Source organism: Carlito syrichta, unplaced genomic scaffold (genome assembly GCF_000164805.1).
Source record: "Carlito syrichta isolate Samal-C Ts95f unplaced genomic scaffold, Tarsius_syrichta-2.0.1 Scaffold103323, whole genome shotgun sequence".
NCBI classification, from domain to species: domain Eukaryota; kingdom Metazoa; phylum Chordata; class Mammalia; order Primates; family Tarsiidae; genus Carlito; species Carlito syrichta.
Window position 1 is genome coordinate 357,205 of NW_007047419.1, and position 27,162 is coordinate 384,366.

At 37.7% G+C, this 27,162-nt stretch overlaps 1 pseudogene; it reads left to right on the plus strand.

The window, feature by feature from the left end:
* The first annotated feature begins 18,721 nt into the window (after positions 1-18,721).
* Positions 18,722-19,576, plus strand: LOC103267571 (annotated as a pseudogene).
* The last annotated feature ends 7,586 nt before the right edge of the window (positions 19,577-27,162 follow it).

The window sequence follows — 27,162 nt, forward strand, 5'->3', positions numbered from 1 at the left end:
AACAGAAAACTAATGTGAGAATTCTGCATGTTACTGAGTATAGCTAGTCCCAATTACATTCTCAGACTCAGAAAATGACTTTAAGCTATATCCACAACATCGTATAATCCAGTATGAGTTGAATTCAAGTTGAGACTACTTCACCTATATTACCCATAGTACATATTCTGAATGATGGACCACAGTGGCTTTCCAGGGATCTGGAAATTGCAATGTGAATATTTTCCCTTCCAGTGCACAATAACTCTGGCAGATGGCAGCATATCCTTCTGGGAAAGGTGTATCATCACAGTGTATAGCTGTGGCTGTGTGGCAGAGTCCTCCTTCAAAATGACCCAGCATCTCCCACAATCAGAGAACCTCAATTATGTAAACTGGCCTTAAGTCTAGGTACTGGGAAAAAATCTATAAATTTCCATAGAGCAGCATGTGTCATATTTCTGCCCAGTAGACTTTCTACTTAGAAAGATTTTAATTAGACACTTTAATTCTTAAGAAATTTGTGATCACTAATCATATAACATATATGTAGATCAAGGCAGAATTGTTCATAGAGCATATATGTCCTACAACCCACACCACCATGCTAATATGTGTGGAATAAAATAACTGAAATATAACTTCGAGAGCTTCACGAGACAGACCCTCTTTGGAAAGTAGCACATAGGGAAGACCCCAAGCCAAGTGGTGAGACAAAGTATCTTTAGGTGAATTGAATTTAATTTGAGACTTCTTATGATGGTAACTCTAGTAACCACAAACTTCAAAATCAGCTCAATTTCTCATTAGTTGAATGCAATACCCCTGCCACATACAGGCCCAGAAGAAGAAAATCCATGCTTATCTGAAAGCATGAAAACTATTTACCTCAATATCTAATATAAATTGTCTGAATTTCAACAGAAAAATTGCACAACAGAGCAAAAGGCAAGAAAAACTTAATTTGAAGAATCAAAACAATCAGAATCAAACCCAGATGTGGCACTCATGCAGGAACTATAAGCAGGGAATTTAAAATAAGAAAGCATAGTTACAGATGTGAGAATTCCTTCAATAAATTCTTTATTAAATTCAACATAGCTGAATAAAGAATCAGTAAACATAGAAGTTGTACAAAGTACAAGGAAAATGACCTAAACTAAAAAGCAGGAAGAAAAAAAAATAAAAAGGAAAAAACCATAAAACAAAAGAACTGTGTGACTTAACATATAAGTTAACTGAAAATCCAGAAAGAAAAGAAGGAACAGTTAGAATAGAAGAAATAATTTAAAAAATAATGACTGTGGATTTTCCAAAATCATTCCATCAAGAAAAAAAAGGAAGTGACTTGTTTAAAGTACTGAAAGATTAAAAAAACCTGCCAACCTAAAATAGTGGTATATTTGGTATTCTCCTTCAATAAAAAAACGAAATGACTTAACAGAACTTCAAGTTACATTAAGTTAAAAACCAGTAGATTTGAAAATAGGAATAGACAAATCTGTAATTATAGTTGGGAGCTTCAGCACTCCGTTTGTGGTAATTGATAGTATAGTGCAAACAGACAGAAAATCAGTAAGGTTATATATAAATGACCAGAAAGATTATCAACTCACCCAACCTAACTGATATTTGTGAAAAAAAAATCCACCCAATAATACTGGCAGAAACATGGAGCATTCACTAAGATATACCATATTTCAGACGATTCCAGAAAAAAAGCAACTAAAAACAAATTAAAAATATTTTAAAGCAAAACAAATTTTAAATAATAGAAATTAGACAAAATATGTCTGTGGATAGTATAAAATTATATTAGAAATCACTGACAGAAGATATCTGAAAAATCCTCAAATATTTGGATACTTAAAAACACACTTCTAAATAGCCCATTGGTCAAAAGAAAATTTCAAAAAAATGCAAAAATATTTAAAAATAAAATGAAAAGAAATATCCTCAAAAAATTCTAGCAAATTAGTCTCAACAATGTATAAAATAAATTATACATCATGACCAAGTGGGATTTATTACAGGTATTCAAGGCTGATTCAATATTTTTAAAAATCTATATAATCCATCACATCAACAGGTTAAAGAAGAAAAATTATATGATCATATCAATAGGTGCAGAGAAAGAAACAATTCACAACAAACTAGGTATATAGGAAAATTTTCTCAAACATAGTACTGGAAGTCCTAGTTAACACATTAAAACAAGAAAAAAAGGTGAAAGATATACATATGTGAAATCAGAAATCAAAGTATCCTTTTTCAAAGATGACATGATTATGCAAAAAAAATCTCAAATATCAACAACAGACATTTTAAAATATAATATCATTTTTATTGGCACCCCAAATATGTATAAATCTAACCAAATGTATCAGATTTATCAAAATATGTTCAATATCTATAAAAAGAAAGCTACAAAACTGTGATGAAATAAATCAAGTATTTTAATATATGGAAAGATATTCCATGTCCATAGAATATTTTCAAGATTTCAGTTCTTCCCAATTAATTATATAGATTCCATGCAATCTCAATAAAAATCCCAACAAATTATTTTGTAGCTATTAACATACTAATTCTAAAGCTTATATGGAAAGACAAAAGAGCAAACCATCAGCTCAGTACTGAAAAAAAGAAGCATAGTCAGAGGATTAACTTAAAAAGCTAACTATAAAGCCACAATAATCAAGGTATTGGTATAAATAAATTATGAAGCATAATAGAAAACACAGAAAAAGATTTAGATAAATATGGACAACAGATTTTTGACAAAGGAGCAAAAGCATTTCAGTGGAGAAAGGATAGTCTTTTCAGCAAATGGTGCTAGAACAAATGGGTATCTAAATGCATCAGCAAAAACAACAAAATATAGACACATATCTCTCACTGTTATTCAAAATTAACTTAAAATAGATCAAAGACATTATGTAAAACACAAAACTATAAAATCTGCAGATGATAGCATGAAAGAAAATCTGGGTGACCTTGGATTTGGTGGTAACTTTTTAGGACAATTCATGAATTAAAAATTTGGTTAGTTGGACTTCATTAAAAATCAAAAGCTTCTGCTCTGCAAAAGGCACAGTTAAGATAATAAACTGATAAGTCACAGTCTTGAAGAAAATATTTGCAAATATATATTTGATAAAGGAATTTTACCAGAGCATACAAAGAACTCTAAAACTCAACAATAAGAAAACACAAATCAATTTTTTTAATGAGCAAAAAATCTGAACAAAATTATACCGAATAAGCTATAAAGATGGCACACAAACATATGAAAACATGCTCAACATCATATGTCATTAGAAAATTGAAAATTAAAGCAACAATGGGATATCACTGCACATCTACTAAAATGCTTAAAATCCAAAACAGTGTCAACACCAAATGCTGGCAAGGATATGGAGAAATAGGTACAATTATTCATTGCTGGTCACTTCCCCAACAGCCAGTTGGGAATAGAGTTTGGCAGTTTCTTGCAAAATTAAACATATGCTGAACATATGATCCAGCTATTATAGTCCTTGGTATTTACCAAAATGAGTTGAACGCTTATGTCCATACAAAAGCCTGCACACAAATATTTCAGCAGCTTTATTCATAATTACCAAAAAGTCGAAGCAACTAAGATATTCTTCAATATGTAAATGGATAAACTGTTATGTATCCAAAAGTGGTTTGTTGTTTAGAGCTTTTAAAAAATGAGCTATCAAACCACAAAATGACATGAAGGAAACTTAAATGCACATTGCTAAGTAAAAGGAGCCAGTTTGAAAAGACTACGTGCTATATAATTCCAACTACATGACATTTTGAAAAAGGCAAAACTTTGGAGATGGTGGAAAGTTCAGTGATTTCCAGGGATTTGAGGGAAGGGAAGGAGACATAAATAAGTAGATCCCCCCAAAATTTAGGTCAATGAAATTATTCTTTAGGATTCAGTACAGGTAGATACAAGTCATAAGTTTGTCAAAACTCATAGAATGTACAACACAAATAGTGAATCCAGATGTAAATTATAAAATGCAGTTAAGAATGTGTAATATTGGCTCATAAACTGTAACAAACACATTAATAATTTCAGTCTGATCTCATCTCAAATTTTGTCCATTTTGACCTAATATTCTTTTTCCACCTTTTATTAAGGTTTGACAAATAAAGTGATATACATTTATAGTATACAACATGAAGTTTTGAATACATATATCCATTGTCAAATGATTAAATCAAGCTAATTGTCATATACATCATCTCACATATCTAACAATGATCTGCTTAGCAATTTTCAAGTATGCAACGTGTTGTTGTTAACTATAGTCACCATGCTGGACAATAGATCTCCAGAACTTATTCACTATGGTTTGAATGTTATGTCCTCTCCAAATTCATGTTGAAATGTAATCTACAATGCAAGAGTCCTAAGAGGTGGGGTCTTTAGGAGGTGATTAAGCCATGAGGGTTTTGCCCTCATAGATGGGATTAGTGCCCTTACTAAAGGGCTAGAGGAAACCAATTAGACCCCATCCGCCCTTCTATCTCTTTCACCATGTGAAGACACATTGTTCATCTCCTCTGGAGGATACAGCAACAGGGCCCAGGTACTCACGAAACACATAACCTGCTGGCACCTTAATATTGGGCTTTCTAGCTTCAAGGACTGTGAGAAAACACATTTCTATTATTTATAAATTACCTAGTCTCAGTATTTTGCTGTACCAGCAAAGCAGAGTAAGATATTTTTCCTTCTATCTAACTGAAATTCTGTATCCTTTGACCAACATCTCCTCATTCTCCTTACCTCCCCAGTCCCTACTCTCTGTTTCTATGAGTCTGAATTTTTTAGATTCACCTGTAAGTGAAATCATGCCATGTTTTTCTTTCTATGCCTGGCTTATTTCATGTAGTATAATGTCCTTTAAATTTGTCAATGTTTTCACAAGTGGCAGAATTTCCTTCTTTTCAAAGGCTGAGTAATATTTTATTGAATATGTAAGTATATATACATATATGTGTGTGTATATCATATTTTGTTTTATTATTTTGTTCTTTATATGTGTATTTATATTTTTGTTATTTATAAGTTCCGAATATTAGTCCTTTGTTGGATGCAAGATTTGCAAATATTTACCATTAACTTTTTTTTCTCTGCATAATCTCTGTAACTTAATTAGTTCCCACTTGTCAATTTTGTTTTTTCTGCATTTGCTTTTGAGGACTTGGTCATAAAATTGTTGCTTAGGCTGATATCCAGAAGAGTGTCTCATTAGTTTTCTTCTAGGATTTTTATAGCTCACGGTTTTATAGTTAAGCCTTTAGTTCATCTTAAGTTAACTTTTGTGTATGATGAGAGGTAGAGGTCCAGCTTTATTCATCAGCATATGGTTAGCCAGTTTTATAAGCATCATTTATTGAATAAGTGTCAACTTTGTCAAAGATCAGTTGGTTGTAGATAAGCAGCTTTATTTCTGGGATCTCTACTTTGTTTCATTGGTCTACATTTCTATTTTTGTATCACCACCATGCTCTTTTGGTTACTATAGCCTTATAGTGAAGTTTGAAGTTCAATAATGTAATGCCTCCAGATTTGTTCTTTTTACTTAGGATTGCTTTGGGTATTTGGGCTCTTTCTTGGTTCTAGATAAATTTTAGGATTTTTTTTCTTAATTCTGTAAAAAATGACACTGGTAGTTTGACTGGGATTTGGTTAACTCTTTAGATTTCTTTCGGCAGTATGGACATTTTAACACTGTTGATTCCTCCAATCCATGAACATGGAATGTTTTCCCATTTGTTTATGTCACCTTTGATTTTTTTAGCAATGTTTTATAGATCTTATTGTAGAGATCTTTCATCTCCTTGGTTAGATGTAGTTCCAATTATTTTAGTTTTTGTGACTATTAAAAATGGGATTGTGTCCTTGATTTAGTTCTCAACTTGAACATTGTCAGTGTATAGAAATGCTACTGATATTTTAGTGTCAATTTTGTATCCTGAGTTTCTTCCAAAGTTACTTGTCATGTCTAGGAGATTTTTTTAGTGGAATATTTAGAGGCTTTAGATATAGAGTCATATTTTCTGTGAAAAAAGACCATTTGGCTTCCTCATTTCCTATTTGGATACCTTTTATTTCTTTATTTTGTCTGACTGTTTTAGCTAGTACTTCCAGTAATACGTTAAAAGGGAGTGGTGAGAGTAGATGTCCTTGTCTTTCTCTAGTTCTTAGAAAAAATGCTTCCAACTTCTGCCCATTCAATATGATATTGGCTATAGGTTTGCCATAAATATGACTCATTATTTTGAGGTATGTTCATTCCTTTCTTGCCTGAATGGTTGAAGGCTTTTTTAAAATCATGAAATGATGTTGGAGTTTATCACTTTTTTTCTGTATCTTTTGAGATATTATGGCTCCTGTTTTTAATTCTGTTGTGTGTTGGATTATGTGTATTGATTTGCAAATGTTGAACCAACTTGTAGCCTAGGAATAAAGCCTATGTGATGATGGTAAATTATCTTTTCACTGTGCTTCTTGATGCAGTTTTCTAGTATTTTATTAACTATTTTTGCATCTATGTTCATCAGGAACATTGGCCTGTAGTTTGTTTTTTTTTTTTTTCTTTGTTGCATCTTTGCCAGATTTTAGTATCAGGGTGTATATCGCATTTTCTTTCTTCCTTCACTTGTTGATGGACTCTTAGGCTGATTCCATATCTTGGCTATTGTGAAAATGCTGCAATAGACATGGAGTGCAGATATCTCTTTAACATACTGAATTCATCTTCTTTTGATATATACCAGTAGTTGAATTACTGGAACATCTAGTTTTAGTTTATTGAGGTACCTCTATACTGTTTTCCATAATGGCTGTACTAACTTACATCTCCACCAACAGTGTACAGATGTTTCTTTTTCTCCACATCTTCACTTGTTATCTTTTGTCTTTTCGACAGCAACCATTCTAACAGGTGTGAAGTAATATCTAGTTTTCATTTTAATTTACATTTCCTTGAAGATTACTGATGTTCATTATTTTGAAATATACCTGTTGGCGCTTTGTATGTCTTCTTTTGAGAAACATCTGTTTAGATCCTTTGACCATTTAAAAAATCGTCCAGGTGTGATAGCTTAAGCCTGTAATCCCAGCACTTTGGAAGGCCGAGGTGAGGGGATTGCCTGAGCCCACGGGTTTGAGAATAGCCTGAGCAACTTGACAAGACCTCATGTCTACCATACATCAAAAAATTAGCCAGTCATGGTAGTATGTTCCTGTAGTTCCAGCTACTTGGAAGGCCGAGGTGGAAAGGTCACCTGAGCCCAGCAGATCAATGCCAGGGTGGCCATAAGTGTGTCACTGCACTTCAGCCTGGGTGATAGAGTGAGACTCCAACTCAAAAAAAAAAAATCAGGTTGTTTTCTTGCTATTTGAGTTTTTTATGTATTTTAGATATTAATCCTTTATCAGATGTATGATTTGCAAATGTTTTCTCCCATTCTGCAGATTGTTTGAAATATTTTAAAAACACAAATAAATGGAAGTATATCCAAAATTCATGGATTAGAGGAATTAATTGTTAAAACATCATACTTCCCAAGGTTATCTACAGATTTGATGTAATCCTTATCAAAATTTCAATGATATTTTTAATATAAATAGAAAAAGAAATCCTAAAATGTGTATGAAGCCACAAAAGGACTGAGTGAGGTGGCTCATGCTTATAATCCCCGCACTTTGGGAGGCTGAGATGGGAAGATTGCTTATGTCCAGGAGTTTGAGACCAGCATGGACAAAATAGAGAGATCTCGTCTCTACAAAAAGATAAAGAAAATAAATTACATGCCTGTAGTCCCAATTACTTGGAAGGCTGAGGTGGAAGGATCACTTGAGTCCAGGAGTCTGAGGTGGTAATGAGCTTTGATCAAGCCATTGCCCTCCAGCCTGGGTGACAGAGTGTGACCCTGACTCCAATAAAAGGAAAAGAAAGAAAAGAAAAAGACAGAAGCCATAAAAGACCCAAAGAAATCTTGAGCAAAAAGAAAAAAGATGGCGGCATTGCATTACTTGACTTCAAAATATACTACAAAGGTACAGTAATCAAAAAAGCACAGTACTGGCATAAAACAGACACATAAACCAACAAAACTAAATAGAGAACTTAGAAACAAGCACATGCATTTATGACCAATTGATGTTTGGTAAAGGTATCAAGAACACACAATGGAAAAATGACAGTCTCTTCAACAAATTGTGATGAGAAAACTGGATATTAAAATGCAGAAGAGTGAAAATGGACTCTTCTCTCACATCATATGCAGAAATAAACTGAGACTAGATTAAGTACTTAAACATAAGAACTAAAACTGTAAAACTACTAGAAGAAAACATAGCAAAAAACTTTTTTGGCATTGGTCTTGGCAGAGATTTTTTAGTAGACCCCAAATGCATAAGCAAGAGAAACAAAAGAAAAAACATTGAAATTTCATCAAACTAAAATCTTATGCACAAGAAAGAAAACAATCAACAGAGTAAAGAGATAACCTATGAAATGAGAGAAAATGTTGGCTAAATATTCTTATAATTTACTCACACATGCTCATTCTAACTCCTACAGATAAAAACTGTCAGATTCTTGCAACTTCTTTGGTGTTTGTGTTATCTTCATAAAGATGGAGTGCCCTTTTCTTTTGGGGCTGTACTAGAATCTGATGTCCACTATAGAATTGGAGGCAATGAGAAATGTTGGAGATGGGGCTGAAAAAAAATTAATATTTGCTTCTGAGGCAATTGTCCTATATGCAATCATTGAAGGCATATTTTGCTGGAGAATGTTGGTCCTCTCAGATGTATGCTTGTAGCCCCAGTTACAGGAGGGGATGAGAAGGAAGGTTGAGAAGGAAGGTTGAGGAGGAAGATGAAGGTAGAATATGGGGTTCAGCATTCTCAGTTTCATCTCTCTTTGGTCAAATTCTGTTATATTTTCTCTTTGGTCAAATTCTTCTGCATTAGCTGTATTTTGTTGCATAACAATATGACCACAAACCTAGCAGCTTAAAACAACACAAATTTATTGTCTCAATGTTTCTGAGGGTCAGGAGGATGCATATGGATTAGCTGGGTTCTCTGCTTCAAGGCCTTAGAAGCTGCAGCCAAGGATCAACTGGGGCTGCAGTCTAATCTGAGGCTCAACTAAAAAGAGATCTGGCTCCAAGGTTATGCAACTTGGCAGAATTTCTTACAGGTTTCCAGACCAAAAGCTTCATTTTCTTGCTGGTTGTCAGCCTGAGGACACCTTCAGTTCATTGTCACATAGTCCTTTCCAATCGGGAGCTCAGAGCATGGCAGCTTTTTTCTTCAAAATGACTCAGGGAAAGAGCATTTCCTAGTAATGTAGATTATAAATCTATATAACATAATCTGGTACATCCCATCACCTTTGTCACATTCCATTGACCACATTCCATTGAGTGTAAGCACTGCTTACACTCAAGGGGAAGTGATCACATAGGAGAGTAAACACTGGAAGGGGAGTTCATGGAGACCCCCTTCGAGTCTTCCTGGTGCCATTCCCATCCCTTACCTTAGACTCTTTTCCTCTGTTAGTACCCTGATCTCAGCATAATGGACCTGATAAAGTTGGCTATTGCAATGAAAGTGCAAGTCTACAAATGATAATCAGAACCTAGACTTGGTCCTTATCATATTGACCCTGCCACTAATGAAAATAAGATAATCACTTAATGTTTTCATAGAGACTTTTAAATTTTTCTATCCCTATTCTGAGTTGGATATTTAAGGTCTTCTCCTTTTATATACTTTCTAGGCCCATCTAGAGATGCCACTTAACCTCACAACATTGTAATTGCCCTGGTCACCATGGTAACTAAGTTCCACAACTACTCAGTTGCTCAGTGCTTTGCCATCGTATTTCTTTGCATTCATAATTAAACATGCATTATATTGTGTAAAATTCATTCACACTTTGTTTCTCATTTCCAATACTGAAAATTAAATGTAGACTTATCATAAACTAGTCTTTAAGGAAATTCTACTTCTTTAAAAAAATGAGTAGATGCCTGAAGTTTTACTGATGTGGAATTACACCTAGTTAATCAATAAATAATGAAATACCTCTCTTATTTCTTCCTCTCCTCCTCCTCCTCCTCCTCCTTCTTCTTTGAGTCAGAATCTCACTCTGCTGCTCAGGCTGGAGTGCAGTGGCATGGTCCTGGCTCACCGCAGCCTCAACCTCCCAAGCTCAGGCAATCCTATCTTCTGAGTAGCTGGGACTGCAAGTGTTAATTTATTTTATTTTATTTTATTTTATTTTATTTTTGTAAAGATGAGATCACACTATGTAGCCCAGACTGATCTTGAACTCCTGAGCTCAGCTAATCCTCTCTCCTCAGCCTCCCAAAGTACTGGGATTACAGGCGTGAGTCACCACACCTGGCCAAATTCTCTTATTTCTTAAAATAAATGCCATATCCTACGTTCCAGAGTAAGTCAAGCATGTTTCCTCCTTCCCACGGTGCTTTTAAGAAGCAGCAACCAGCTTCTGAAAGTACATCATCTCTGCTTCTCTCCATGGTCCCTGATTAAACCAAAGAGAAAAGAGCATGAAGAAGGAAGCATTCTTGGGTTTCTGTGAACTTTTGTGTGATTGATACCAAAACAGGCCAGTTCTACCCACAGTTCAGTATGCCAATCACTGAAATGATATGTTTTGCAATAGAAAAAGGCTTTTATTCATCAGTCCACCAAGCAGGGAGATGGGAGAACAGATTTCAAATCTGCCTCTTCAACAACGGAGTTTAGAACTCTTTCTGGAATAAAGAATCAGACTGGTCTAAGGTTTGGACAAGCTGATTGGAGGTAAGGAAAAGTGTGTCAAACAATGGTCTGAGCATGCATAATTAGACTTTGTGGCTCTTCATTGGTTGTATGTTCAAAAAATGGCATCATTAGCATAATCTGAGGGTGGAGTTTTTGGTCTTTGACAATTGGTCACCCATTAGACATTCTTGCAGGCCCAGTTGAAATATCAGTGGTCTCAGCTGGTTTGAACTGAACAAGAGCTGATCTTAAGTTCCTGAAAAACAACTTAAGTAACCATTACCATGGTAATCTATACATCAGAGATGCCGTCTACAAGGAAGCTAGTAGGGGTTATATAGTTTAGCTATGTGACTTTTAGCTATATGGGTTTTGAGAACAACTAGAAATAATCGACAAAAAGCAAGCAAGGTGGGTTGTTTGGCAGGTCTCACTAGATTGTCCCTTGGTTTTATAAAGGTATACATAAAGACTGTATAGTCAGAGAAGAGGTGGTAATGCAGGCAGGAGAGTCAAAAGCAAGCAGCAGCCAAGCTTCCCGGGACCTCAAAACATTCTTTTAGAGGTGGGCTTTGTCTTTAGACATACTCTTTACTTTCTCTGAACTGTAGTGTCCTCATCTGTTCAATCTCCCATGGAATTCACAAGATTCTTTGTGAGAATTAACGACTGTTTCTGTGGACCTCCCTCATCTGGTCACATGTGGAGTCCTATCTGTCAAAGGAGCACGGCCCTTAAGATTGCTACACTCTGTAAGAGGAAGGTCAGTGAAAGTGACACAAAAGATTGAATCAAGCACCCAGCCTTAGGCCAGGTTGTGTTTAACAGAGAGTGGTGCAGTGTCAGAGAGCAGGGGTCAGGACTCAAAGTAGGGAGACCATCCTCCAGGATAGTGGGGCCTAGGGACCTTGCACAGAGAAGCTGGACTTTAAACCAGAGGATAAAAAATAAACAAATATCCTAATTAAACCTGGTTACTGGAAATCAAGTGGGATCAGGAATTAGGAGCTGAGAACTCCATGACTGAGCTGCTTTTCTGGCCATCAAAGTGTTTGTGATTATGTAGACATCCTCTGATTTCCCTCCAGCCTGGCATTTTATGTATGTGTCCTACATGAGCCCAGGTAAACATGAGTGCCACAAATGTTTCAGTTCCCTTTATTTTTGCTAATAGCTTCTCCAGCATCATCAGACACACAGATAGCATGCCATGGCATTCTTCTCTTCCTCCCTGTTAGCTGCTGTCCACTGCAGCCTTGTTTTTTTATCTTGCTTTATGTCCCAGGGAGCCAAATTCATCACACTCATTGTCCTTCTACTCTAAAGCGTCAATCTGACAGAGGGTCAAAGAACACAAGCTCTGAATTGGGTCCATTTTAAATCTTTGAAACAAAACAGTTGAATGGGTTTTTAGATGCACTAGTCTTAGAACTAGGACATATTTATAGAAATAATGTCTCTAGAGGGTTGTTTTATTCTGAAACAAGTCAGTACTTCTCATCCATCTACCACCCAAACCCTGGTTCAAGCCTGAGCTCGGAGTTACCAGGACCCCTTCCTGTGCAGCTGGATGGTCCAGATTGTAATGCCCATACTCTCAGGAATACAAATCCCCTTTTCTGGCTTCAGGACTTATTTTCTGAAGTTCTAGGACAGAGGTGAGTTGGTGTTTACCACCCATTTATTTCACTGTTGCTTTGTGTGTAAGATTTTTTAATTGTTCCATAATTTTAAGGTTTTTTGTTTTTAGTTGACACAGTAAGTATACATACTAATGAGACAATTTGTAAAACTATAATAATAAAAATATTACAATAGCTATAATCAAAATATCTTGTGATATTTCAATTCATATGTACAATGCATAATGATAAAATCAAGGTCATTAGCACATCTACCACCTCAAACATACATCATGTCTTTGTGTTGTAAAAATCCTTTCTTCTAGCTCTCTGAAATATACACTAAATTACAGTTAATCATGTTCACTCTATGATGCTATAGAGAACTACAACTTATTCTTCCTATTTAACTGCAATCTTGTCACGTTTGTAAGGTTTTGATATGCATATATTGGGGGAATATAAAACCATGACCTAAGAGAAGCCCCAAGACTTAGGACTGCATAGTGTCACTCAGCTCTCACTTGGTGGACTATCCAACCCCCTGAGACCCACTCATAGCCTCAGGGGAATCCCCATATGGCACCAAAGCTGATGGAAAGCTGTGCTCACCATGACTGTGTCCACATGGGGCTGATATAAGAATGGTCAGGCCCATACCATCATCAACACTTAGTTTTCACTCTTACCCACGTCAAATGGCTTTATGAAGCAAGAATTTCCAGCATCTCTAGGTTATGGACAGGGAAACAAGTGCCCTGGGGTTAACTGACTTTCCCAGATCACAGTGGTTAGGAGGGTTCCAGGCCCCAGAGCAGGTGGATTCTGACTCCCTATACTGAAGCTGAGCAACTGAGCCATGCATCTGGGAGTCCCGTGAGTACAGGATTCAACACTCAACCTGTTATTCCCCACACGTGCGACTCAGCCTTTTGGCTCTCTTCCTCTCTTATAAGCCCCAGAAGGTCCAATCTAACCCAGAAACTTGGGCATCATTCTTTATTGCCTCTCCACCCTCACTCCTTACAATCAAGGAATTAGCAAATTCTGCTGATTTCATCCCTCAATATTAACCACTATGTTATTTGCCTTACTGCTTCATTTAAAAGCAGTGCTTTCCACAGACCCTGGATTGAGCTAGTCTTGGTTTGATTTTCAACTCTGCCTCTGAATCACTGTATGACCTTGGATTACATACTTAACCTCTCTGTGCTTCAATTGGGAATAGTAACATTAGTTGCTTTATAAGATTGTGTAAAAACTAATATATGGAAACTTCTTAGAATAGTACTCACAAAAATTGAGCTTTGACAAGTGTCTGCTGCTGTACTGTGGGGTGGTGGCTGACTCACAGAGGGGATGATTTTTCTGTATGCCGAGTAAGATTAAGAAGCAAGACTTCCTCAGCAATAATGCCAAAGAGGCTGATAGGCAGAGAATTCAAGAGCACAGGGGCATGTTGGTCATAACCCTCGTGGACTTGGTTGGGAAGTAGCATAAGGCCTCAGGGACATAGAGCAAGTGGAAAAACCATGCCAGGGATAGAAAAGAGCTGAAGGTAATTGCCTGGAACAGAATCTGGAGTCCAAGGAAAGATCCAGCCCAGCAGAGGAGACAGATTCTACTCCGGATCAGAGTTCTGGAGAACAAGAGCCTCCATTGATAGGAGTATCTGGCTCCAGCTTCTCTAAAAAGGAGTCGAAAACTGTTGCCTATTGGAGCATCAAGATCCTGGCTAAGTACTTACTGACAAGTCCCTGACGCAGCAGGACACTCAACGTTGAAAAGAAGAACAGGAGAGAAAGGCTGGGGACAAGTGTGTGACTTGGAGGGCACACCGGGACAAGCTCGTCACAGGAGCCAGGACTTCAAAAACATGACAATGAGGATGTGACTGACCTCTGAGATGCACCTTTGTTTGGCCAGAGTGAGCTCTGGAGTCAGGTTCTTCCTCTTCCGCCACCCAACCAGCAGTTGTCAACCTGACCACCGCATGCACACCTCTGCACTGAGCTCCACTGTTTCCAAGGCTTATCACTGCTACACCCCCCAAAAAAGGCCTGCTCCTACTTAGGACATCTGCCATGTAAGCCACAACCTTCCATAAGCTCAGGTGACCCTATGGTGTGGGAAAGTCAGAGTCAGCCCTTCATGCCGAAGGACAAAGTCAAGTGAAGCTGAAGGGAGTGCTGCTGGGTGGATCACTCAGAGCAGATGACTTAGTGATCTGCCAGGGTCTCATCTGCCAGGGTCTCCTAGAGGAGGGGCAGGTTATTTGAATCTTCAGATTTGCTGAGCCCATACTTGAAAGAAAGTGTTCGAGGGTTGGGGAGCAGAAGAGAAGCAAGCTGGAGAGAGAAAGCAACCTGAACTCCTTCTTCTGTTTTTATCAATAAATAGTAGGGAGAGGACAATTTGCCAGCCTCTATCAAAACTTAAGAAAAAGAATAACATTCACAAAATGTAAGCATCCAGGCAGTGAGAACTTTTTTTTTCTTTCTTTTCACTGTTGTTAATGACTATGATCCTTAGTACATTCAAAATATTCCTCTCCAAAATATTTGTGGAATTGACTTAACTTATGACTCAACGGTTCTACTTCTCAGGATTTCATTGCATTTCCAGCTTTTGCTTGGCATTAAGACCCTATTATATCAGTGTGTTTCAGTGATAACCATCTTTCTCTGTCACCCCTTGCAGGGCTGCAGGTCAGCCCTGGCCTACCCTGTGTGTGTTCCTGTGATTAAATGTGAATCATTAAAATACAATCTACTGCACTATTGTAAAGGGAGTCTCCAACACAAGCAAGCAGAGGCTGGGAATATTTTTTGTAGTCTTTTTTTTTTTGTAAACAGCAAAAATTTGGAAAATCCAATCAATAAGAGAATGCATAATGTATAAGGAATACTGTGGCAGTTGGACACGATGAGGTAGATTTCTATGGAATGAGTAAACCCCCAAAACATCCTATTCAGTGAAAAAACATTGCAGGTGCTGTGGAAGAGAGGAATGGCTTCAGCAAACACTAGGCTGGTACTGCTGTTTGTTGTTGTTTTAATGAGAGGTGGTGTGCCTAAACTATTCTGCCCAAGAAAAGATGGAAAATGAAAAGTCTGACTTAGTTGCCAATTTTTCTGAACATTTCTTCTTCATCTGGTAAGACAAAAAGATAATTTTTTTAAATGACCAGATGGCTTTGGTTATCAAACGCAACTAATATGGTAACAAGTTCTTGTAAAAGTGAGTCTGCAACCAGGAGCTAAATCTGGTTTAATGGCATATTAAAATTTCTGGAATGTTTTGCTTTCTGTGCAGGAAGAAGCCTCAAGAAGCAAGGTCTTGATTTGCTTCCAAGAGATTGTATAGGTGACTGTGTCATGCCATGTTGCTTCCCAGTCCTAGTGACTTTTCTGAGCCACTGAGCACCCAGACTAAATGATTTGTTTCTATTCTGGTAACTTTGATTTTAAGGAAAAAAAAAGAACATGTATCTCTTTTCTATCCTAAGAGAACTCTTGTTGAACCTGACAGATGTTCAAGCTTTTCATTTTCTTCTCAAGCAAGACTTAATGAAGATTTTGTTACCAGGGTAATCACCATTATTCGGTTTGCTCTATTAATCTAGGCTCTTTGAATGTTGGCTGTAGATATATACATGCGGCCTAAGTGTCCATTTTTCCCTGGACTTACCAGCTTGAGTTTACATTTTGTAGTGTTACTCTCTAGTATCATTCCCTAATTAAATAACAACAATAGAAATCTTCAATTGCCTTTGTTCTAAATCATATACTTAGAAAAAGGAATTTTACTTGTTTTGCTTGTTCTTCAGACTGCTCCAACAATACGAAGTTGCTCTAGCCAAAAACTCAAGACACCTGGACTTCAGATTCACACAGACCTCAGTCTCAGTCGGTGCTCCATTTGTTTCATAACGGGGGGACAAATCTTGACTTTTGAGAGACTGTCTCCTTCCTCCTAACACAGGCCTTTCCCAGATGGGAAATGACTTGCTGGCAAGGTCTGAGGCACCATGAGTTAAATTACCCCCTCTGAGCTGCATTTGAGTGAATGCAGGAGCACACCTCCAAGAGTGAGTATGGGGTCAATCCCACACTGCTCCATACACTGACGGACTAACTTCGTTCATTGTGGACCTCAGAGTGGCCATCTACCACTCCAACTGAGTCTCGAGGGTGGGCCAGGCCCTGGACTGCAGGCTAGGATGTTCCATACTCAACAAGAGGAATTCTGTCTCCTGTTTTCCATTTAACACCATGTGAGCTTAGCTAGACATTTTATCTTTTAGTGTCTCAGTGTTCTCATCTGAAAAATTAAGGCGGTAAATTAGATCACCTCTGAGATTCCCTCCAAGACACACAGAAAAATCATGACCCTGGGGATCTAATCTGGTGATAATATAAATAGCACAGCCAGCTGGCAGGTGCAGTGTAGTTGGACAGCAACTTACCTGCAAGAATAGACTTCCTGAGGCTATTACTTTCTGAGATCTCACTCTCAGGAAACCATAGCTTCTTTAATGATTTTCAAGCACTCTCCTGCAGACACTTGCTTTCCTGCATTTAAAAGAATTTGGTGAGTTATGCCCGATGAGGTCTACCTTGCTCGAAATACTCTGTGAGACACACTGTCGAGGAATGGTAGATTCACTCACTATGCTTCCCTGTTGGACAACCAGCATGTTTAGCTAACTCTAGACGGAGTAGTGAGATTACATGATCTACTTGTTTTAGATCAGACAGAGAAGAATACCAATATTTGTTAAGCACCAACAAGTAATCATGTACCATCCTGGAGCTTCATAACCATATTGATATTAGTGTCATTTAACAAAACAAAACAAACAAGCAAGCAAAGAAGAGCCTCATACATTTTGGAGTTCAGTAGACTTATGTTCAAGTTTATTAACTGTGTCACCTTGGATTAGCTATATAGCATCCTGAGACTCAGATTTCTCATCAGGAAAGTAAGAATAACTCCACCTTTTGTACGAGGGTCTGTGTGGATCAGGACTAGTATCTGTAAATCACAGCACACTTCAGTGGCCAATAGTCCCCTTACTTCAGTGCCACATGGAACATGCAGGATGCTGTACGTTTACATCTCTGAGTTCTCCTTCTTATGTGATATTCAGTAAGAGCCTAATCTCTCATAGTCCATTTCCTACCGCTTAAAAAAATCAGCAGTAGCATAGACATCTCAGGGTTGATGTGAAGTGCGCTTGACAGACTCCCAGCACATAGTGCTCACTAAATAACTGCTGCTCTACATTATGCATTCCCGTCTCTCCCACATTTTCTATTATGTGTGACGGTGTTACATTTAATGCGATCTGGGTCAGCTAACTCATATCATTCTCCAGATAATTTTTGTTCAATTCAGTTCTTGAAATAGACCAAAATTTAGAAAACATTCTGTGATTTTCTGATGTGGTGTTAGGAGGTATACATCCCCTCTCCTACCCTGCTGACATTTCTTGCTCACTAGGAAAAACACTACACACGTTTTTCTCTGCTGAAAAACAGCAAACTTGTTTTTGATGCCGGTTTCTACCAAGCAGTAGGTCTCATTTGCCACATGCAGGGACAAGTTTCAGAGGAAAACATGAAAAGTAAAGTGTGTGGCAAAGTTAAATCTAAATAGAAAGTAGCATTTCAAAATTAATTTTGAGATGGAAGCACTCTCAAAAGAAGAGGTGGATTTTTTCATATTTCTTTGAGTTTTTCCTCTGAGATTTAAAAGGCAGTCAGCTTTCAAGTGGCTTTTCTTTCCATTCTAAGTGCTATTTTTATACTGTTTCTAGTATTCATCCCTGCCATTCTTTTCCCCTGTCATCTTCATGCTCTTTGACTACATGTTATTGTCATGTCTGTATTTGGAGTTAGTCCTGAGAATGCTCAGATTCACACATTTTCATTTCTGATCTAGGCTGTGCATTTTCACCTCTGACTGTCAGCCTCTGACTTAAGTCTTCACTTGCATCTGTTGGTGACAGTTCACTCTTTTTAAATCAAATGTATTTATTTTGAAATTTTTTTCTTCCATTTTCTCTCTGCAGATGATAGAAGCCAATACTTTGGCTCCATTTCTTTAAGTCTAGAGCTAGTTGCATCTTGGCTTCTTTGAGATGCTTCCTACGGGACTATTTAAGAATGAGGCAACTTAAAGACATTGAGGACTTCCCGCCTCCACCCACCCCCAGCACTGCCAGGCCTGCAGGTCTATGTGGAGCTATGGACGCAGGTCTCCATTCTGCAGGATGGGGTTTGTTAAAGTTGTCAAGAATACGGCCTACTTTAAAAGCTACCTAGTGAAATTTAGAAGACGACAAGAGGGTGAAACTGATTATTATGCTCGGAGACGCTTGGTGATACAGGATAAAAATAAATGCAACACACCCAAATACAGGATGATAGCTCATATAACAAACAGAGATACCATCTGTCAGATTGCTTATGTCCATATAGAAAGGGATGTGATAGTCTGCGCAGTTTACGCACATGAACTCCCAAAATATGGTGTAAAAGTTGGCCTGACAAATTATGCTGCAGCATATTATACTGGCCTGCTGCTGGCCCTCAGGCTTCTCAATATGTTTGGCATAGACAAGACCTATGAAGGCCAAGTGGAGGTGACTGGAGCTGAATACAATGTAGAAAGCGTTGATGACAAAGCCGGTGCTTTCACCTGCTATTTGGATGCAGGCCTTGCCAGAACTACCACTGGTGATCACGTTTTTGGAGCCCTGAAGGGAGCTGTGGATGGCGGCTTGTCTATCTCTCATAGTACCAAACGATTCCCTGGTTATGATTCTGAAAGCAAGGAGTTTAATGCAGAAGTACATCAGAAGCACATCATGGGCCAGAAAGCTGCAGATTATATGTTTTACCTTCTAGAAGAAGATGAAGATGCTTTCAAGAAGCAGTTCTCTCAGTACATAAAGAATACTGTGACTCCAGACATGACGGAAGAGATGTACAGGAAAGCTCACGCAGCTATACAGGAGAATCCTGTGTATGAGAAGAAGCCCAAGAAAGAAGTGAAAAAGAAGAGGTGGAATGGTCCCAAAATGTCCCTTGCCCAGAAGAAAGATCGGGTGGTTCAAAGAAGGTAAGCTTCCTCAGAGTTCAGGAATGAGCTGCTGAGAGATGAACCAGTTTTCTATGAGGATTTTTCAGATAAAGACAATAAATATTGATCAAGCAGCAAAAAAAAAAAAAAAAAAAAAGAGACAGTGAGGAGATGTGGATGGGCAGACACCTTATACGCTGGGCTTATTATCAAGATGTTTTGCTTAATATTTCTTTTCTAACTTTTCCTCTCATGTCATCTCACGTTGATAAGTGGTTATTTGTCAAAGAAAGAATGACGTCTTAACTTGGGTTTCCTGGAAAGCAAGATTGGAGGCAAGAGCTATGCATTGCTATTTAAAGTATGATTCCAAGGGCATATAAGTGAGGACAAAAAAAACAAACAAACAGGGTAGGCAAGGAGGAAGTGTAACCAAACTGGCCACTTGATGTGAACAACACCTGACTACTTCATTCTTGTGTCTATCTCCTGAGGGGCTGAGAAATGTCTGTGTCTCAGGGCAGCCAAAACAAGGGAAGGAAAGGAGAAGAATGTGCACACTGATCCCCCATTTCCCATTGGTTTAGGATCTCCCAATAGTACATCCATACTCCTGCACCTCCAGGTTGCATGAGGTTGGCATAGAGCCTGTCCTGTGACACCTTATGCTTCGGCATCCACAGAAAATCCTGTGACAGGAGATGAAGAGACTATTGTGGGCACAAGGCAAGGTGCTATTGGGCTGTCAGCCTCTGACTTAAGTGTAAAGCTGTCACCACTGAGATAGCTGGGCTGGAATAATGGGAAGAGATCTGGAGGCAGGTGGACCTAGAGGATCCATAGTAGCATGGCTGAGGGGGTGGCATGATCTGGGTGGTTTTTGAGAGGACTATCAATCACAGAGAGGAGTAGTCTCTTCTACCTGCCATCTGGCTAACACACAATATATTGACAAAGAAAGACTCAATATATTGACAACCACAGGTAAGCTACATAACCAAGCATGCCACCCCCTAATAAACAAAGAGTCCTTAGAGATCATAACCAGATATGCTATATGATTTGCATCTTAATTCTGGAACATGGAGCAGGAAGATGGGCTCATTGTGTATGCTCCATGGAATACCACTTAGACTTGGCATGATGAAATAGAACCACAGAACATGAGCTCTTTGAGGGAAAGGACTTTTGTTGTTGTTGTTATCGTTGTTCATGACAGTATTCTTAGCCTGGTATACAGTAGGCACTCAATAAATGTTTTTTAATGACAAAATGAAAACCCTGGTTGAAGAATGTGTGCACATGCATATGATTGGAAGCTAGCTTCTTCAGTCCATTCCTGTGGAGAGAGGTTGGGCTTGGCTTGCTGGGTGAGGAAAAAATAAAGCTCTGCTGATCAGAAGCTTAAAAAAATCACTAGGGAACCTGGAAAACTGGCGCCTCCCATAGGACCAGCTGACCTCCGAACTCCAGATGCAGGAGTAATCTCTTTAGGAAAGTATAAGCACGGAGTCAGAGAAGCAGCTCTTCTTCATGGTTACACAAATTCAACAGCTAAACCTAAACGAAATTTATAGACAGTTAATGCACCATCCACAGAAAACACTTTCTTCTCAAATGCACCCAGATTATTCACCAAGACAGACCACATTTTGGGATACAAAACAAACCTTGACAAAAGGAGAAGAATAGAAATCATGCAAAATATGCCTCAGATCATAAGGGAATTAAACAAGAAGAGTATCCTGAAACTTCTCAAATATTTAAACAACACATTTCTAAATAACTCAAGGGTCAGTGAGGAAGTCTCAAATAAATTTTTTTAATGAAATCAAGGAAAACAAAAATGCAACATGTCAGCATATATAGGATATACCAAAGGTAATGCTTAAAAGGAAATTTATAGTGTTAAATGGATATAAAAGAAAAATAACAAAGTTCTCAAATCAATTATCTAAATATTCATTTTAAGAAACCAAATTTTGGTGGAGAAAAAAGCAAATGAAATGCAAAGAAGGCAGAAGAAAACAAATTATAGATATGAGAGCAGAAATCATTGAAAGAGATAACAGAAAATTCAGAAAATTAATGAAACTGAAAGCTGGTTATTTGAAAAGATTCTTAAAAATTGATAAGCCTCTAGCCAGACTAATAAAGAAAAAAGAGAGAAAACACAAAATACCAATATTGAAAAAGATAAAAAGTAACATCAATATTGACTTTACAGATATTAAGGGATAAACAGGTAAAATTACTAACAGCTCTCTGGCCATACATTAAACAAATCAGACAAAATAGACTAAATACTTAAATGACAAAAATCTATCAAAATCTACTTTAAAAGATTATATTGATAGTGTTAGCTCTCTTTTTTGAAAAATGGATTTGCAGTTAAAAATGTTTCCCCTTCCTAAAAAGGAAAAGGGAACTCCAGGTTTGTATGGTTTTGCTAGTAAATTCTTCCAGACATTTTTTAAAAATCATGTAAATTCCACACAATCTTTTCCAGAAAGTGGAAAACACTTCTCAGCCTTTTTCAGAAGGTTAGTATTATAGTAATACCAAAACGAGTCAGTGATATCATGAGAAGAAAAAGCTAGAAATGAAAATCCCCCTTGATCACAGATGCAAAAGTCTTTAGGAGGAAATCAGCAAATCAAATACAACAATATTTTAAAAGGATAATTTATCACTACCAAGTAGGGCTTATGTCAAAATACAAGACTGGTTCAATATTTAAAAATCAATCCCTATGATAACAGATTAATTAGAAAAAAGCCTGTGATCATAATTAATTAATTCAGAAAGTACATTTTAAAAATCAATATTTATTCATGATAAAACATCTAAGCAAAGAGAATTAAACAAAATTTCCTTAACTTCAGCTAACAACATGCTCAATAGTAAAAGACATGATATAGCTTCCTACTTTTTAGAATCAAGAAAAACATTGTCCTAGAAGTCCAAGCCAGTGAAACAATAATTTTAAAAAGAAAGAAAGAAAAGGGAAAAAAAGGTTTGTATTCACAGACAACATGATGCAAAAGAATCTACAAAAAAGCTATTAGTTTAGCAAGTTGTTTTTTTTTTTTGAGTTGAAGTCTCACTGTCGCCCAGACTGGAGTGCAGTGGCCACTCCCGGCCACCGCAGCCTCAACCTGCTGGGCTCTGGCAATCCTTCCGCCTCAGCCTTCCAAGTAGCCGGAACTACAAGGCACGCTACCACGCCCGACTCATTTTTTATAGAGATGAGGTCTCGTCAAGTTACCCAGGCGGGTCTCGAACCCGCAGGCTCAGCCAATTCACTCACCTCGGTCTCCCAAAGCACAGGATTACAGGCTAGGCCACCGAGCCCAGACTTAGTTTAGTAAGTTTTAAGGACAGAAGATTAATATACAAAAGTCATTTCCATTCCTACTTGCCAGCAATGAACAACTGCGATGTAAAATGTCTTATACAAAAACCTTTCTAAAAGCACCATATAAAAGTTCCAAGTTACAAACAGCATGTGCAGAATCTGTATGCTAAAAACTGCAAAACGTTGACAAAATAATTTTTTTTAAGTTTTAACGAAGAGATATACTAAGTTTATGAATCAGGAAACTCATTGTTGATAAGATGTTAATTCTTCCCTCATAATTTATAGATTAATCACAGTCTTAAAATATCAGTAAGCTCTATTTCAAATATTGACAAGCTAATTCTAAAATGCACACAGAAAGTCAAGTAAATTAAAATAGCCCAAATATGTCTGAACAAGAGGAACAGAGTACTCACAGTGTTTATGAAAAATGATAAACACAGATCAAAGGAACCGAATTCAGAAATAGAACCAAACAAATATGGTCAAGTGATTTTTGACAAAGGTGCTAAGGCAATTCAATGGAGGAAAGATAAACTTGTCAATTAATGATTTTGACACAATTGAACATTTGCATGCAAATAATGAAATGACACATACTTCATAGCTTATCCTTTTTAAACTTTAATCATACATTTTAAAAATAAAATCTTAATTTTATATTTAATTTTAAATGTAGCATTAAATTTAAAAATAGTACATAACATTTTAAATTATAAAACATCTACAAAAAAAAACAGGAGAAAATTTGATGCAATAACAAAAGTGTGATCCATAAAAGAAAAAACTGAGAAACTGGACTTCATAAAAATTAGAATCTTAGCTCTGTGAAAGACATTGTTTAAAAAAATGAAAAGACAAACACAGACTGGGAGAATATATTTAGAAAGTCACATATATGATAAATGACTTGTGACTAGAACACACAAAGAACTCATAACATTCAACAGTAAGAAAATATACAATTTATACAATTTTTTAAGTCGGGCAAAAAATCTGCACAAAAATTTTACCAAATAAAATATAATGATTGCAAATAAGCATAGGAAGGTGCTTATTTGACACCATTGACAATATCAGTCATTAGAGAAATAACAAGACCACAATGAGATACCACTACACACCTATGAGAATGGCAAGATAGACAAGAAGATGACGACACTGCCAAACACTTGGCCTTGAAGCAGAGCTCCAGGACTTTCATTCACTGCTGATAGACATGCAAAATGAGATGGCCACCTTGTTAAAATGGCTTGTTAAAACTTGTTCAAAACTTGTTAAAATGGCTTGTTAGGAACTTAAGCATATACTTTATTTTACAACCAAGCAACTCCACTTCTTGGTATCCACCAAAGTGAAGTGAAAAGCTATATACTCTTACAAAAACCTGTGCACAAATGTTCACAGCAGCTTTTCGCTAAGAGCCCCAAACTATAAAGAGCAGCAAAAGATAAGCCAACTGTGGCACATCTGCAAAAGGAAATATTATTCAGCAACATATAAAAATGGACTGTTGATTTATGTAGGGACACAGTTGAATCTTAAGTGCACTCTGCTGAGTGAAAGAAGTCAGACCTCAAAAGCTTTCCCTTTCCCCTGCCATGGCCTATTCGGAATTGTCATCTCTAGTCTGGCTTCTCGTGATCTGCATTTTCTAACAAGTTCTTGGGGGATGCTGGTGCTTCTGACTTGCAGATCACATGTGAGTCACTTGGTTCTGGCACAGACCCACTGCTGACCTTATTGGCTGACAGTATTGCTTGGCAGATCTGCATGAGTAAAGGAGCCAGACTGCTGAAAATGGGGGGAAATGTGTGGGCTTGAGACTAGGGAAAGTAACTGCAAAACCTTGAACACATTAAACACTCTATTGAAAAATGCTTTATCTTTAGTTTTACCCCTCTGTCTTTCTGAACAGGCAGGAGTGTGGGGATATATGAGCACCTGTGAATGGAGTCACTAATTTTCTTCACTGACTCTCCATATGAAACCTGGGGAAATTCACCCACCTTCTCTCTTAGTTTATACAACTACAAAATGTAACAATCTTCAGCAATATGATGATGTTCTTATTAGGACAGAAGGAGTAATTCATGCAAATTGCAAAGAACCGTGCCTGACCTATAGCAAGTGCTCAATAAATATTCATTGCTGTTGATATGATTTCATTTTACAGAACAATATGAAATGTAGTTTTGTTCAGTATGTGCCTAATTGCTTCAGAAGGCAAAAGCAATCTGTTGCTTTGTTGCTAGGGAAATACAAATTTCACTAACAGACTGATTGAATAAAACATTTTTAGTGATTTGGGGATTTGCATTCTTAACTTCCATGTTGCCAGAAGTAATTGTGATTGAATAATTTTGTCTCCTCCCAAAGTTTCTATTTTTGAAGTAACCAAATACCAAATTTTGGGGGGGAGTCTTCCTTTTCTTTATTTTGGTAGTCAGAATCATCTCAAATAAGGTAAAGGACACAACAGTGTATCATTAACCTCATGCAGGGGAAAAAACAATGTCCTTGCATCTCCATCAGAAGGTATGCAAGCTTAAAATATAATTTACAGCTATAATCTTTACTTTTCCAAATATAAGCCCACAGTAAAAAACGTTTAATTAAAATGAGAATATGTACCAAAACCTATTACACTCCTTGTTTTATTAAAAACAACAGAAAAACCCAAATATACAGAGAACTGACCAAAAAATGATTCTCCTGTAGTCATATTCAATTTTATAGCTCTTACCAAGGATTTTACTGCCATAAGCCAAACCATATTGCCCTTGCACTGCACCCCTAGCCACTTGTGGCTAACTTAAATTTAAATGAATTAAAATGAAATTAAAAATTTAGTTTCCTAGCTGCACTAGTCATATTTCAAGTGCCCCCTCATCACATGTGACTAGTGGCTACTAGTCACAGTGCAGATAGACAGCATTTCCACCAACATGGACAGTTCTACTGGTCAGCTGTCAGCAGAGAAGATGGGTTTTATCTCTATGCTCTTTTGAGGAGTGTTCTGGAGTGGTGAGAGCTTTTTTCTATAATGCTTCTCATCTTTATAAATGGCAAAGTTGACAAGCTGAAAAGGGTCCTGTGGGGCCATGAGTACTTCTGAATGTGCAGAATGCTGGTCACAACAGATAGCTTCTGGCTGTGGAAGCCTACAGGGTGCAACTCAAAACACAGCTTTGCACCCATCAGTTGCAGAGCACAACTAAGGGAGAGAAATGGACTTCTGCACTCTGAGAGTCTGTTCACCCAGACAGGCACCCTGTCCACTCCACACACCTAATGGGATATCCCGCAGGAAAGAGTCCTGCTAGAGTCACCAGGGAATGGCCCGCCCTGCTTTCCTTTCAAGGACAAGTAACTGCCAGCTGCCTTTTCCTGTATGATAATACATCTATACACCACTGATGTGAAAACACATTAAAGACATGTATTCCTTCCCCCCACAGATTGGAATTTTATTCCTGTCATCCTGTTTCCATAGTGTATGACTCCAGGAAACACAAAAGGAAGAAGGGCGCTAAGCTTTCTGGGCCTCACTCAGCAGTCTCCCCGGCCAGTGGTGGTGAATGTGTTTCTAAACATGCAACCTAAAAAGCACATATCTAATTGTGACCATCTGACAGACATATTCTGCTACAATAAATAACATGAACAGTAAAAAGAAAAGGAAACTGGAAAGATGTTGAAGTGGAGCTAGATTTACTAAATGAGAATGGAGTGGTCATCACAAGAGTGGTCAAGAAAGTAACAGGGCTACTCCCGGGGTCCCAACCCCACAGCCAACGCACCTTCTCCCAACTAGTGTCTCCCACTGCCCTGCTGTCCTCATCTTCACGAAGAAATTATTACCATTCTCATTAGTCTCCATGAACTCCAGATTCAGACAAACAGGACTTTGGCTGTTTCACCATTTGTCCTGCGCACATCCAATGGCTGGTCATTGGCTGGTCATTGGCTGGTCATTAAATCACGCACAGATATTTCTGCTAAAGGAGCTCTTGAGCCACACATCCCTGTATCTCTTGAAGACCTGCATGAGGTCTGCCCTACAGTCTGGTCTGCATGGATGTCAGGTAAAGTGGAAAATAGGAGGAGTTTCCACCACCTGAGCCTTCTGACTGGGGCCTTTCTCTTAAGGCCTGGGCTACCAATCCAGGAGTGTTCAACGGTCACTAAGGCAGCTTCTCCTTTTCTGGATTTCTCTCTTTTTTTTATTCCGAGAGGACCCTTGTGGCTGGCATTTTATGGCCCTC